The 15,882-nt window shown below is 38.1% G+C and overlaps 1 protein-coding gene across 17 annotated transcripts in view; it reads left to right on the plus strand.

Annotated features, from left to right (window-relative positions):
* Positions 1-15,882, plus strand: part of ZC3H12B (zinc finger CCCH-type containing 12B) — a 461,523-nt gene that overhangs the window by 406,919 nt on the left and 38,722 nt on the right. The window lies entirely within an intron of this gene.

Raw genomic sequence — 15,882 nt, forward strand, 5'->3', positions numbered from 1 at the left:
TTAGCATCAGTGTCTAGAGATTTATATTGCTATTTTGATTGGGCTATGTTTCTCTGTTTCTTCATGTTCCTTTTTATTTTTTCTTTATTTTTATTTTTATTTTATGTAGATATGGAGGTATCACTATGTTGCTCAGGCTGCTTTTGAACTCAGCCTTAAGTAATCCTTCTACCTCAGCCTTCCAAAGTGTTTGTATTACAGGCATCAGCCACTGTGCTCAGCCTTTTGTTGTCATTGTTATATATGAAAAAGCAGCTACCTCTTCTAGTCTTTATGGGATGTCTTTGTAAATGGGAAGATCTTTACTAGCTCAGCCTGGTTAGAGATTCTGAGGGCTTCTCACATTTTTAGAAGAGATACATCTTCTCTGGGTTTGTGCGTTTAATTTCCTTATTAGTGAATCTTGCCAGTTTCTTTTTCAGGAGCTTATAGTGTCTTGCTCCCTCTGGTGTTTCACTGGAGTACTGTAGGTTCTCTGGCAGTACAACAAGCCACTGAGCTGCTGCTGCTTTTTTTCTTTATGGAGAGGCTTTATTGATTTGGACATATAGGTGAAATAATGGTTTCAGCGTTGATGGTCAGAGCTAGGTTGAAATGAGATTTCAAAGTAAATCTTGAAGAGCCAGTTGTGGGTCTTTCATAAGGAAAAAGTGAATACTCCAGTGTCAAACTAATGGGATTTCTATTCCCCCTGAGAACTGGAACATGACAAGGTTGCCCACTCTCACCACTTCTATTCAATATAGTACTGGAAGTCCTAGCCAGGGCAATCAGACCAGAGAAAGAAATAAAAGGCATCCAAATCAGTAAAGAGGAAGTCAAACGATCACTGTTTGCTGATGACATGATTGTATACCTAGAAAACCCTAAAGACACCTCCAAAAAGCTGCTAGAACTGATAAATGAATTCAGCAAAGTTTCAGGATACAAAATTAATGTACACAAATCATTAGCTATGCTATACACCATCAGCAACCAAGCTGAGAATCAAATCAAGAACACAACCACTTTTACAATAGCTGAAAAAAAAAACAAAAAAAACACTTGGGAATATACCTAACCAAAGAGGTGATAGACCTCTACAAGGAAAACTACAAAACACTGCTGATAGAAATCATAGATGACACAAACAAATGAAAACACATACTGGCTGGGCGTCGTGGCTCACGCCTGTAATCCCAACACTTTGGGAGGCCAAGGTGGGTGGATCAACTGAGGTCAGGAATTCAAGACCAGCCTGGCCAACATGGTGAAACCCCATCTCTACTAAAAATACAAAAATTTGCCAGGCGTAGTGGTAGGTGCCTGTAATCCCAGCTGCTCGGGAGGCTGAGGCAGGAGAATTGCTTGAACCTGAGTGGTGGAGGTTACAGCAAGCCAAGATAGTGCCATTGCACTCCAGCCTGGGCAACAGAGTGAGACTCCATCTAAACACACACACACACACACACACACACACACACCATGTTCATGGATGGGTAAAATCAATATTGTAAAAATGAACATACTGCTAAAAGCAATCTACAAATTCAATGCAGTTCCCATCAAAATGCCACCATCATTCACAGAACTAGAAAAAACAATCCTAAGGCTCAGATGAAACTGAAAAAGAGCCCACATAGCCAATGCAAGACTAAGCAAAAAGATCAAATCTGGAGGCATCACATTATCTGACTTCAAACTATACCATAAGGCCATCATCACCAAAACAGCATGGTACTGGTAAAAAAATAGGCACATAGACCAATGGAACAGAATAGAGAACTCAGAAATAAAGCCAAAATAGAAAGTAGAACTACCATTTGATCCAGCAATCCCACTACTCTATATGTATCCAGAGGAAAAGAAGCCATTATATGAAAAAGACAGTTGCACACACGTTTATAGCCGCACAATTCGCAATTGCAATAATATGGAACCAGCTCAAATGCATATATATATATATATATATATATATATATATATATTTATTTATAAAATAGAATAGTAATCAGCCATGCAAAGGAACGAGACCAGGTGCGGTTGCTCATGCCTGTAATTCCAGCACTTTGGGAGGCCAGGGCAGGTGGATCACCTGAGATCAGGAGTTCAAGATCGGCCTAGTCAACATGGTGAAACACTTTCTCTACCAAAAAATACAAAAATCATCTGGGTGTGGTGGTGCACGCCTGTAGTCCCAGCTACTTGGGAGGCTGAGGTGGGATAATTGTTTGAACACAGGAGGCAGAGGTTGCAGTGAACCGAGATCATGCCACCGCACTCAAGCCTCGAGCCTAGGTGACAGAGTGAGACCATGTCACACACACACAAAAAGGAATAAAATAATGGCATTTGCAGCAACCTGGATGGAATTAGAAACCATTATTCTCAGTGAAGTAATTCAGTAATGGAAAACCAAACATCATATGTTCTCACTCATAAGTGGGAGCTAAGCTATAAGGATGCAAAGGCATAAGAATTATACAATGGACTTTGGGGACTTGGAGGAAAGGATGGGAGGCGGGTGAGAGACAAAAGACTACACATTGGGTACAGTGTACACTGCTCGGGTGATGAGTGCATGAAAAATCTCAGAAAGGGTGGAGCCAAGATGGCCGAATAGAAACAGCTCCAGTCTACAGCACCCAGCGTGAGTGACGCAGAAGACAAATGATTTCTGCATTCCCAAATGAGGTACCAGGTGCATCTCACTGGGGATTGTCAGACAGTGGGTGCAGGACAGTGGGTGCAGTGCACCAAGCCTGAGCTGAAGCAGGGCAAGGCATCACCTCACCTGGGAAGCACAAGGGGTCAGGGAATTCCCTTTCCTAGGGGTGACAGACGGCACCTGGAAAATTGGGTCACTCCCACCCTAATACTGTGCTTTTCTGACGGTCTTAGCAAAGAGCACACCAGGAGATTATATCCCACACATGGCTTGGAGGGTCCTACACCCACAGAGCCTCGCTCATTGCTAGCACAGCAGTCTGAGATCAAACTGCAAGGCGGCAGCGAGGCTGGGAGAGGGGCGCCCACCATTGCCGAGGCTTGAGTAGGTAAACAAAGCAGCTGGGAAGCGTGAACTGGGTGGAGCCCACCACAGCTCAAGGAGGCCTGACTGACTCTGTAGACTCCACCTCTGGGGGCAGGGCATAGCCAAATAAAAGGCAGCAGAAACCTCTGCAGACTTAAGTGTCCCTGTCTGACAGCTTGGAAGAGAGTAGTGGTTCTCCAGCACGCAGCTGGAGATCCGAGGACGGACAGACTGCCTCCTCAAGTTGGTCCCTGACCCCCAAGTAGCCTAACTGGGAGGCACACCCCAGTAGGGGCAGACTGACACCTCACACGGCCGGGTACTCCTCTGAGACAAAACTTCCAGAGGAACGATCAGGCAGCAACATTTGCTGTTCACCAATATCCGCTGTTCTGCAGCCTCCACTGCTGATACCCAGGCAAACAGGGTCTGGAGTGGATTTCCGGCAAATTGCAACACACCTGCAGCTGAGGGTCCTGACTGTTAGAAGGAAAACTAAAAAACAGAAAGGACATCCACACCAAAACCCCACCTGTACATTACCATCATCAAAGACCAAAGTAGATAAAACCACAAAGATGGGGAAAAAACAGAGCAGAAAAATTGAAAATTCTAAAAATCAGAGCACCTCTCCTCCTCCAAAGGAATGCAGCTCCTCAACAGCAATGCAACAAAGCTGGATGGAGAATTACTTTGACAAGTTGAGAGAAGAAGGCTTCAGAAGATCAAACTACTCTGGGCTAAAGGAGGAAGTATGAACCCATGGCAAAGAAGTTAAAAACCTTGAAAAAAGATTAGATGAATGGCTAACTAGAATAACCAATGCAGAGAAGTCCTTAAAGGACCTGATGGAGCTGAAAACCACAGCACGAGAACTACGTGACGAATGCATAAGCCTCAGTAGCTGATTCGATCAACTGGAAGAAAGGGTATCAGTGATTGAAGATCAAATGAATGAAATGAAGCGAGAAGAGAAGTTTAGAGAAAAAAGAATAAAAAGAAACGAATAAAGCCTCCAAGAAATATGGGACTATGTGAAAAGACCAAATCTACGTCTGATTGGTGTATCTGAAAGTCACAGGGAGAACAGAACCAAGTTAGAAAACACTCTGCAGGATATTATCCAGGAGAAGTTCCCCAATCTAGCAAGGCAGGCCAACATTCAAATTCAGGAAATACAGAGAACGCCACAAAGATACTCCTTGAGAAGAGCAACCCCAAGACACATAATTGTCAGATTCACCAAAGTTGAAATGAAGGAAAAAATGTTAAGGGCAGCCAGAGAGAAAAGTCGGGTTACCCACAAAGGGAAGCCCATCAAACTAACAGCTGATCTCTCGGCAGAAACTCTACAAGCCAGAAGAGAGTGGGGGGCCAATATTCAACATTCTTAAAGGAAAGAATTTTCAACCCAGAATTTCATATCCAGCCAAACTAAGCTTCATAAGTGAAGGAGAAATAAAATCCTTTACAGACAAGCAAATGCTGAGAGATTTTGTCACCACCAGGCCTTCCCTAAAAGAGCTACTGAAGGAAGCATTAAACATGGGAAGGAACAAATGGTATGAGCCACTGCAAAAACATACCAAATTGTAAAGACCATCGAGGCTAGGAAGAAATTGCATCAACTAACGAGCAAAATAACCAGCTAGCATTATAAGGACAGGATCAAATTCACACATAACAATATTAACCTTAAATGTAAATGGGCTAAATGCTCCAATTAAAAGACACAGACTGGCAAATTGGATAAAGAGTCAAGACGCATCAGTGTGCTGTATTCAGGAAACCCATCTCACGTGCAGAGACACACATAGGCTCAAAATAAAGGGATGGAGGAAGATCTACCAAGCAAATGGAAAACAAAAAAAAAGGCAGGGGTTGCAATCCTAGTCTGATAAAACAGACTTTAAACCAACAAAGATCAAAAGAGACAAAGAACGCCATTACATAATGGTAAAGGGATCAATTCAACAAGAAGAGCTAACTGTCCTAAATATATATGCACCCAATACTGGAGCAACCAGATTCGTAAAGCAAGTCCTTAGAGACCTACAAAGAGATTTAGACTCCCACACAATAATAATGGGAGACTTGAACACCCCACTGTCAATATTAGACAGATCAATGAGACAGAAAGTTAACAAGGATATCCAGGAATTGAACTCAGCTCTGCACGAAGCAGACCTAATAGACATCTACAGAACTCTCCACCCCAAATCAACAGAATATACATTCTTCTCAGCACCACACCACACTTATTCCAAAATTGACCACATAGTTGGAAGTAAAGCACTCCTCAGCAAATCTAAAAGAACAGGAATCACAACAAACTGTCTCTCAGACCACAGTGCAATCAAACTAGAACTCAGGATTAAGAAACTCACTCAAAACCGCTCAACTATGTGGAAACTGAACAACCTGCTCCTGAATGACTACTGGGTACATAACGAAATGAAGGCAGAAATAAAGATGTTCTTTGAAACCAACGAGAACAAAGACACAACATACCAAAATCTCTGGGACACATTCAAAACACTGTGTAGAGGGAAACTTATAGCACTAAATGCCCACAAGAGAAAGCAGGAAGGATCTAAAATTGACACCCTAACATCACAATTGAAAGAACTAGAGAAGCAAGAGGAAACACATTCAAAAGCTAGCAGAAGACAAGAAATAACTAAGATCAGAGCAGAACTGAAGGAAATAGAGACACAAAAAACCCTTCAAAAAACCAATGAATCCAGGAGCTGTTTTTTTGAAAAGATCAACAAAATTGATAGACTGCTAGCAAGACTAATAAAGAAGAAAAGAGAGAAGAATCAAATAGATGCAATAAAAAATGATAATGGGGATATCACCACCGATCCCACAGAAATACAAACTACCATCAGAGAATACTATAAACACCTCTAGGCAAATAAAGCAGAAAATCTAGAAGAAATGGATAAATTCCTCGACACATACACTCTCCCAAGACTAAACCAGGAAGAAGTTGAATCTGAATAGACCAATAACAGGCTCTGAAATTGAGGCAATAATTAATAGCTTACCAACCGAAAAATGTCCAGGACCAGATGGATTCACAGCCGAATTCTACCAGAGGTAAAAGGAGGAGCTGGTACCATTCCTTCTGGAACTACTCCAATCAATAGAAAAAGAGGGAATCCTCCCTAACTCATTTTATGAGGCCAGCATCATCCTGATACCAAAGCCTGGCAGAGACACAACAAAAAAACGGAATTTTAGACCAATATCCCTGATGAACATCGATGCAAAAATCCTCAATAAAATACTGGCAAACTGAATCCAGCAGCACATCAAAAAGCTTATCCACCATGATCAAGTGGGCTTCATCCCTGGGATGCAAGGCTGGTTCAACATATGCAAATCAATAAATGTAATCCAGCATATAAACAGAACCAATGACAAAAACCACATGATTATCTCAATAGATGCAGAAAAGGCCTTTGACAAAATTCAACAGCCCCTCATGCTAAAATCTCTCAATAAATTAGGTATTGATGGGACGTATCTCAAAATAATAAGAGCTATTTATGACAACCCCACAGCCAATATCATACTGAATGGGCAAAAACTGGAAGCATTCCCTCTGAAAACTGGCACAAGACAGGGATGCCCTCTCTCACCACTCCTATTCAACATAGTGTTGGACGTTCTGGCCAGGGCAATTAGGCAGGAGAAGGAAATAAAGGGTATTCAATTAGGAAAAGAGGAAGTCAAATTGTCCCTGTTTGCAGATGACATGATTGTAAATCTAGAAAACTCCATCATCTCAGCCCAAAATCTCCTTAAGCTGATAAGCAACTTCAGCAAAGTCTCAGGATACAAAATCAATGTATGAAAATCACAAGCATTTTTATACACTAATAACAGACAAACAGAGAGCCAAATCATGAGTGAACTCCCATTCACAATTGCTTCAAAGAGAATAAAATACCTAGGAATCCAACTTACATGGGATGTGAAGGACCTCTTCAAGGAGAACTACAAATCACTGCTCAACAAAATAAAGGAGGATACAAACAAATGGAAGAACATTCCATGCTCATGGGTAGGAAGAATCAATATCATGAAAATGGCCATACTGCCCAAGGTAATTTATAGATTCAATGCCATCCCCATCAAGCTACCAATGACTTTCTTCACAGAATTGGAAAAAGCTTCTTTAAAGTTCATATGGAACCAAAAAACAGCCTGCATTGCCAAGTGAATCCTAAGCCAAAAGAACAGAGCTGGAGGCATCACACTACCTAACTTCAAACTATACTACAAGGCTACAGTAACCAAAACAGCATGGTACTGGTACCAAAACAGAGATATAGACCAATGGCACAGAACAGAGCCCTCAGAAATAGTACCACGTATCTACAACAATCTGATCTTTGGCAAACCTGACAAAAACAAGAAATGGGGAAAGGATTCCCTATTTACTAAATGGTGCTGGGAAAACTGGCTAGCCATCTGTAGAAAGCTGAAACTGGATCCCTTCCTTACACCTTATACTAAAATTAATTCAAGATGGATTAAAGATTTAAATGTTAGACCTAAAACCATGAAAACCCTAGAAGAAAACCTAGGCAATACCATTCAGGACATAGGCATGGGCAAGGACTTCATGTCTAAAACACCAAAAGCAATGGCAACAAAAGCCAAAATTGATAAATGGTATCTAATTAAACTAAAGAGCTTCTGCACAGCAAAAGAAGCTACCACCAGAGTGAACAGGCAACCTACAGAATGGGAGAAAATTTTTGCAACCTACTCATCTGACAAAGGGCTAATATCCAGAATCTACAATGAACTCCAACAAATTTACAAGAAAAAAACAACCCCATCAAAAAGTGGGCAAAGGATATGAACAGACAATTTTCAAAAGAAGACATTTATGCAGCCAAAAGACACATGAAAAAATGCTCATCATCACTGGCCATCAGAGAAATGCAAATCAAAACCACAAGGAGATACCATCTCACACCAGTTAGAATGGTGATCATTAAAAAGTCAGGGAACAACAGGTGCTGGAGAGGATGTGGAGAAATAGGAACACTTTTACACTGTTGGTGGGACTAAACTAGTTCAACCATTGTTTAAGTCAGTGTGGCGATTCTTCAGGGATCTTGAACTAGAAATACCATTTGATCCAGCCATCCCATTACTGGGTATATACCCAAAGGATTATAAATCATGCTGCTATAAAACCCATGCACACGTATGTTTATTGTGGCACTATTCAGAATAGCAAAGACTTGGAACCAACCCAAATGTCCAACAATGATAGACGGGATTAAGCAAACGTGGCACATATACACCATGGAATACTATGCACCCATAAAAAAGGATGAGTTCATGTCCTTTGTAGGGACAGGGATGAAGCTGGAAACCATCATTCTCAGCAATCTATCGCAAGGACAAAAAACCAAACACCAAATGTTCTCACTCATAGGTGGGAATTGAACAATGAGAACACATGGACACAGGAAGGGCAACATCACACACTAGGGCCTGTTGTGGGGTCTAGGTAGGGGGGAGGGATAGCATTAGGAGATATACCGAATGTTAAGTGATGTGTTAATGGGTGTAGCACACAAACATGGCCCATGTATATATATGTAACAAAGCTGCACGTTGTGCACATGTACCCTAAAAGCATAATAAAAAAATAAATAAAATAATAAAAAAAAATTTATACTCAAATAATTCAGGATTTTAAAAAAAGAATAATCTCAGAAATAACCACTAAAAATCTTAGTCATATAACCAAACACCACCTGATCTCCAAAAACCTATTGAAATAAAAAATAAATAAATAAATAAAATATAAAAAGCTCTACCTTAGAAAAATTAAATAAATGATGTGGTTAATTATAACACTGAAGAAAAAAAGATCAAAAGAACTTGGCTATTTTTCCAATCCATCATAATAAATATGATTCAATTGCCTATTAAAAATATAATAAAATGCCACCAAGAGCATATTTAGGTGCCTATTTCTTCACCCTATTATGCACTGGGTATTACCACATTTTTTAAAACTTCAAGGCCAGGCACGGTGGCTCACACCTGTAATCCCAGCACTTTGGGAGGCCGGGGCGGGTGGATCACATGAGGTCAGGAGTTCGAGACCAGCCTGGCCAACATGGTGAAATCCCATCTCTACTAAAAAATACGAAACTTAGCCGGGCATAGCGACAGGCGCCTGTGATGCTAGCTACTCGGGAGGCTGAGGCACGAGAATTGCTTAAACGGGGAAGGTGGAATTTGCAGTGAGATCACGCCACTGTGCCTGAGGGACAAAGCTAGACGCCATCTCAAAAAAATAAATAAAATAAAATAGAATAAAAAACTTCATTAATCAGATACATTAAAAGTAATGTTTTATTTGCTCAGAGAACTTAAAAGACATCCCTGAAGTTGTGTAGCTTGAAAGAAGCATAGCTTGACCTTAAAAGGCAGGTTCTTGCTTACACACTCTTGGTGGGAATGTAAATTAGTTCAGCCACTGTTGAAAGCAGTTTGGAGATTTCTCAAAGAACTGAAAACGGAACTACCATTTGACCCAGTAATCCCATTACTGGGTATATATCCAAAAGAAAACACATCATTCTACCAAAAAGACACGTGCACTCGCATGTTCATTGTAGCACTATTCACAATAGCAAAGACATGGAATCAACCTAGTTGTCCATCAATGGTGGATTGGATATAGAAAATATGGTGTATATACACCATGGAATACTACACAGCCGTAAAAATGAATAAAATCATTTCATTTGCAGCAACATGGATACTTCTGGAGGCCATTATCCTAAGTGAATTAATGCAGGAACAGAAAACCAAAGAGTATGTGTTCTCCCACATAAGTGGGAGCTAAACATTGAGTACTCATGGACATAAAGATGGGAACAACAGATACTGGGGACTACTAGAAGAGGGAGGAAGAAATGTGGGGAAGGGTTGAAAAACTAACTCTTGAGTACTATGCTCACTACCTGGGCAATGGGATTAAACATACCCCAAACCTCAGCATAATGTAATATACTCATGTAACAAAGCTGCACAAGTACCCCTTGAATCTAAAATAAATGGTGAAGAATGATGGTGGTATTTTTATGGGAATTGCATTGAATTTGTAGATTGCTTTTGGCAGTATGGTCATTTTCACAATATTGATTCTACCCACCCATGAGCATGGGATGTTTTTCCATTTGTTTATGTCATCTATGATTCCTTTTAAAAAATAAAAAGTGAATTAGTGGGCTTTCAGAAAGTTTCTTATTTTCATTTCCTGAGGTTGCTGTAACAAACTCGGTCAATAGAAACTTATTTTCTCACAATTCTGGAGGCCAGAAGTCTGAAATCTAGGTATTGGCAGGGCTGCACTCTTTCCGGAGTTTATAAGAGAGAATCTCTTCCTTGCCTCTCCAGCTTTTGGTGACTGTTGGCATTCCTAAGCTTGTAGCTGCATCTTTCCCTGTTCTGTCATTACATCACCTTCTCTTTTGTATATGTGTCTCCCACTGAGCATTCTTTTGTTTTCAGTGTCTCCCAGGCATTCAAAATATGCTGGTTTCTTGTCACCACTCTAAGTCACGCAAGACAGAAACCAGTCTTTTTAGGCAGCTCCCCGAGAAACCAGACCATTGAATAGACATTTCACTTTTCTCCCACTGCTGAAGCCATGAGCTAGTTGCTTTTTCCCAGTTTTGCCAAGCTGTATCAGCTTCTGTCTGTGTTGTTACAAGTTCTTTCGTGCTGCCACAGCTGCTGGGCCCTCTTTTTTCTTAGTGGCTCCTAACCATCCAAATTATTCCTGTTTCCCATAAGTTGTTTTAGTCAGGTAAGACAAAAACAGCAGCTTCCCAAAAAGTCAGAATGTTAGATAAATGTTCTACTATTTTCTTACTCTCTCAAAGGAGAAAATGTATGTTGGACTTTTGCTCCCAATGGGAGATGTGTTAACCTGAGAGAGGGCCTGATATGGATAAAATTAAAAGCATTTTCATACCTATTTCAATGCAGCTGTTCTTAGCTTTGAGCTTCCCTGGGATACTTTGACTTCCTAACTGGGTTCTTATGTTTTTTGATTATGAATTCAATCTCTTTACTTATTATAGGTCTGTTTAGATTTCAAGTCATTTCCTGAGTCCATTTTAGTATTTTGTCTTTCTAGGAATGTGGACATTTTGTCTAAATTATATAATTGGTTGGAATACAAATATTCATACTATAGCATTTCCATATAATAATTTTTATTTCTGTAAGTTCAGCAGTAATATCCCCTTTTATTCCTGATTTTAGTAATTTATGTCTCCTTTTTTTTAATATCTGTCAATCTAGCCAAGGTTTGTCAATTTTATTGATTTTGTCAAACAAACTACTTTTTATTGATTTATTCTGTTTTATTATATGTATTTATTTATGTTCTAATATTTATTATTTTCTTCATTCTCCTTGAGTTTAGTTTCTTTTGTTGTGATTTTGTTCGTTTGTTTCTTAAGGTGAGTGGCTAGGTTATTGACTTGACATTTTTATTATTTTTAATGTCGGTTTTTATAGGTAGAAAACTTTTCTTTAAGCACTGTTTTGCTGCATTTCCTAAATTTTGGTATAATGTGGTTTGGTTTTGATTAATCTCAAAGTATTTTCTAATCTCCTTTGTGGTTTCTGATTTGAGCCACTGATTATTTAGAATCATCTGATTGATTTCCACATATTTTTCATGTTTTTGAATTTTGCAAACTTCCTTTCATTATTAATTTTATATTTAATTTCATTTTAGAGAGAACATAATTTATATTATTTCAATCTTTTTAAATTTATTGAGGCTTATGTATGCCCTAACATATTACCATATGTATTTGAGGAGTATAAGCATTCTGCAGCTGTCAGATGTAATGTTCTGTAGATTTCTGTTGTGGTTAGTTGGTTTGTAGAAATGTTGAAATCACCTGTTTTATTATTAATCTTCTGCTTAGTTGGTATTTCCATTATTGAAAGAGAGTATTAAAGACCTCAAATATTATTGTTGAATTGTTGGTTTCTCCTTTCAGTTCTGTCTGGTTTTGCTTTATGTATTTTGGGGCTGTGTTACCAGGTACATATATATTTATAATTTCATTGTCTTCTTGACTGGTTGATCCATTTATGATTATAAAGTGCCACTTTTTTTCTCTAGTAACATTTTTTTCTCAAAGTGTATTTTATTTGATACTAGTATAGCCATTCCAGCCCTTTTTTTGCTACTGTTTGCATGGCATATCTTTTTCCATTCTTTTACTTCCACCCTATTTGTGCCTTTTAACCTATAGTATGTCTGCTGCAGACAGCATTTATTTGGATCATGTCTTTTAATTCATTCTTCCAATTTGTGTCTTTTAATTGGAGAGTTTAATTCATTTACATTGAATGTAATTACTGATTTTGAAGGACTTCTGCTATTTTGCTTTCTATTTCCTATATGTATTATGATTATTTGTGTTACTCTTTTCCTCCAATACTGCCTTATTTTGTGTTGAATAGTGATTTTCTAGTGTACCATTTTAATCTCTTGTTATCTCTTTTATTATATTTTTGAGTTATTTTCATAGAGATTATTCTGCAGGTTATATTAACATCTTTTATTTTTTCCAACTTTATTTAGGTATATTTAACATTTTTAAGTTATATACATTTAAGGCATACAACTTCATGATTATATATATATTTTTGATATAATATATTCATATATATATGTACATACACATTGTAAAATATTCACCACAAAAGCTAATTAGCATATCCATCACCTCACATAGTTATCATTTTTATGTGTGATGAGCACACTTGAAATCTACCCTCTGAGCAAATTTCAAGTATATGATACAATATTGTTAACTATAGTGATATTGTTGTACATTAGATCACCAGAACTTATTTATCTTTCATTATTACTAAAACTTTATACCCCTTGACAGACATCCTCCCACATCTTCCTCTCTCCAGCCCCCAGTAACCACTCTTCTACTCTCTGTTTCCATGAGTTTGACATTTTTAGATTCTACATATAAGTGAGATCATGGGGTATATATTTTTCTACATCTTGCTTATTTAACTTAGAATAATGCCCTCCAGATTCATCCAAGTTGTCACAAATAGAATGATCTTTTCTTTTATAGGACTAAACAATATTCCATTATATATCTCACATCTCACATCTCTCACATTATCTATATATATCATATTATTATTATTAGATAGATAAATAGACAGATCTCACATTATCATTATCCTGTTATCCATCAGTGGACATTAAGGTTTTCTCTTTATCTCAGCTATTGTGAATAATGCTCAAATGAACATTGGATTGCAGATTTCTTTCCAAGATACTGATTTTATTTCTTTAGCCTATGTACTCAAAAGTGAGATTGCTGGATCGTAAGGTAATTCTATTTTTAATTTTGAAATGAATCTCCATACTATTTTCCATAAAGCGTTCCAATTTCCATTTCTCCCAACAGTATACAAAGGTTCTCTTTTCTTCACTTCCTGCCCAAAACTTGTTATAGTTCATCATACTGATAATAGCCTTTCTGACAGGTGTGAGGTGTTATCTCATTGTGCTTTCGATTTGCATTTTCCTGATTAATAATTTTGAGCACCTTTTCTTATACTTCTTGGGCATTTGTATTTTTTAAATTTTGTTCTATATATATTTATATATATGTAACTATATATATAAAACCAAATATATATATATATATATATTTCAATAGTTTTCTTGGTACAGGTGTTTTTAGGTTACATGGATGAATTGTATAGTGGTGAAGTCTGAAATTTTAGTGCACCCATCACTAGAGTATGGACATTGTACCAGGTAATAGTTTCTCATCACTAACCTCACAATCTACCCCATTCTGAGACTCCAGTGTCCATTATACTACTCTGTATGCCTTTGCATACCCATAGCTTAGCTCCCACTTATAAGTGAGAAGATACGATATTTGGTTTTCCATTCCTGAGTTACTTTTCTTAGAATAATAGCCTCCAGCTGCAACCAAGTTGCTGCAAAAGACATTATTTTATTATTCTTTTTATGGCTGAGTAGTATTCCATGATATACAGGTACCACATTTTCTTTATCCACTCATTTGTTGGTGGGCACTTATGTTTGTTCTATATCTTTTCAATTGTGAATTGTGCTGTGATAAACATACATGTGCAGGTATATTTTTGATATAATGACTTATTTTCCTTTGGATAGATACCCAGTAGTGGGATTGCTGGATTGAATGGCAGATCTACTTTTAGTTCTTTGAGAAATCACCAAACTATTTTTCAAAGAGATTGTACTATTTACATTATCACCAGCAGCGTATAAGCATTCTCTTTTCACTGCATCCAAGCCAACATCTATTTGCTTTTTGACTTTAATAATGGCCATTCTAGCTAGGGTAAGGTGATACCTTATTGTTATTTTAATTTGAATTTCCTTGACAATTAGTGATGTTGAGTATTTTTTCATATGTTTGTTGGCCATTTGTATATCTCCTTTTGAGAAATGTCTACTCATATCACTTGCCCACTTTTTGATGGCATTGTTTATTTTTCTTTTTACTGATTTGTGTGAGTTCCTTGTAGTTCTGAATATTAGTCCTTTGTCTTTGTCAGATGAATAGTTTAAAAATATTTTCTCCCATTCTATGGGTTGTCTGCTTATTCTAATGATTCTTTCATTTGCTGTGCAGAAGCTTTTTAGTTTAATTAGGTACCATTTATTTTTGTTGTAGTTGCATTTGTTTTAGGGGTCTTAGTTATAACTTCTTTGCCTAGGCCAATGTCCAGAAGTATTTTTCCTGTGTTTTCTTCTAGAATTTTTATGTTGTCAGGTCTTAGATTTATGTCTTTGATCCATCTTGAGTTGATTTTTGTAGATGGTGAGAGATAGAGATCCAGTTTCTTTCTTCTACATGTGTCTGTCTAGTTTTCCCAGCACCAATTATTGAATATGGTGCACTTTCCCCAATTTATGTTTTCATATGGTTTGTTGAAGATCAGTTGGTTGTAAGTATTTGGCTTCATTTCTGGGTTATCTATTCTTTTTCTTTGGTCTATGTATCTACTTTTATACCATTACCATGCTGTTTTGATTACTATAGCCTTGTAGAGTAATTTGAAGTCAGATAATGTGATGCTTCCAGATTTGTTCTTTTTGCTTAGGATTGCCTTGACTATTCAGGTTTGTTTTTGATTCCACATGAATTTTAGGATTGTTTATTCTTTCTTTCTTTTTTTTTTTTTTTTTTCTTGAGATGGAGTCTCACTCTGTCACGCAGGCTGGAGTGCAGTGGCACCATCTCGGCTCACTGCAAGCTCCGCCTCCCAGGTTCACGCCATTCTCCTGCCTCAGCCTCCTGAGTAGCTAGGACTACAGGTGCCCGCCACTGCGCCTGGCTAATTTTTTTTTTTTTTTTTTTTTTTTTTGTATTTTTAGTAGAGATGGGGTTTCACTGTGGTCTTGATCTCCTGACCTCATGATCCGCCTGCCTCAGCCTCCACGCCTGGCCTAGGATTGTTTTTTCCAATTCTGTGAAAAACAATGTTGGTATTTTTTGATAGGAATTGCACTGAATCTGTAGATTGCTTTGTGCGGTATGGAAATTTTCTCTCTTTTTTTTTCCTTATTTGTTAGATTCATCTTTTTAACAACATCCTAAAACTCCGAGCACTGGGCCAGTGGGGCTTTGGGCTCAGCAGCTATGAAGGAGGGACCCCCAATACCCCCTAAGTCAGGTCATTGTAAGAAGGCACTCACGAGGGGGATATCAAGCCCCTCTTGTATTTCTTCATACAACCAGCTGTTTGGCAGG

Source organism: Pan troglodytes, chromosome X, assembly GCF_028858775.2.
Source record: "Pan troglodytes isolate AG18354 chromosome X, NHGRI_mPanTro3-v2.0_pri, whole genome shotgun sequence".
NCBI lineage: Eukaryota > Metazoa > Chordata > Mammalia > Primates > Hominidae > Pan > Pan troglodytes.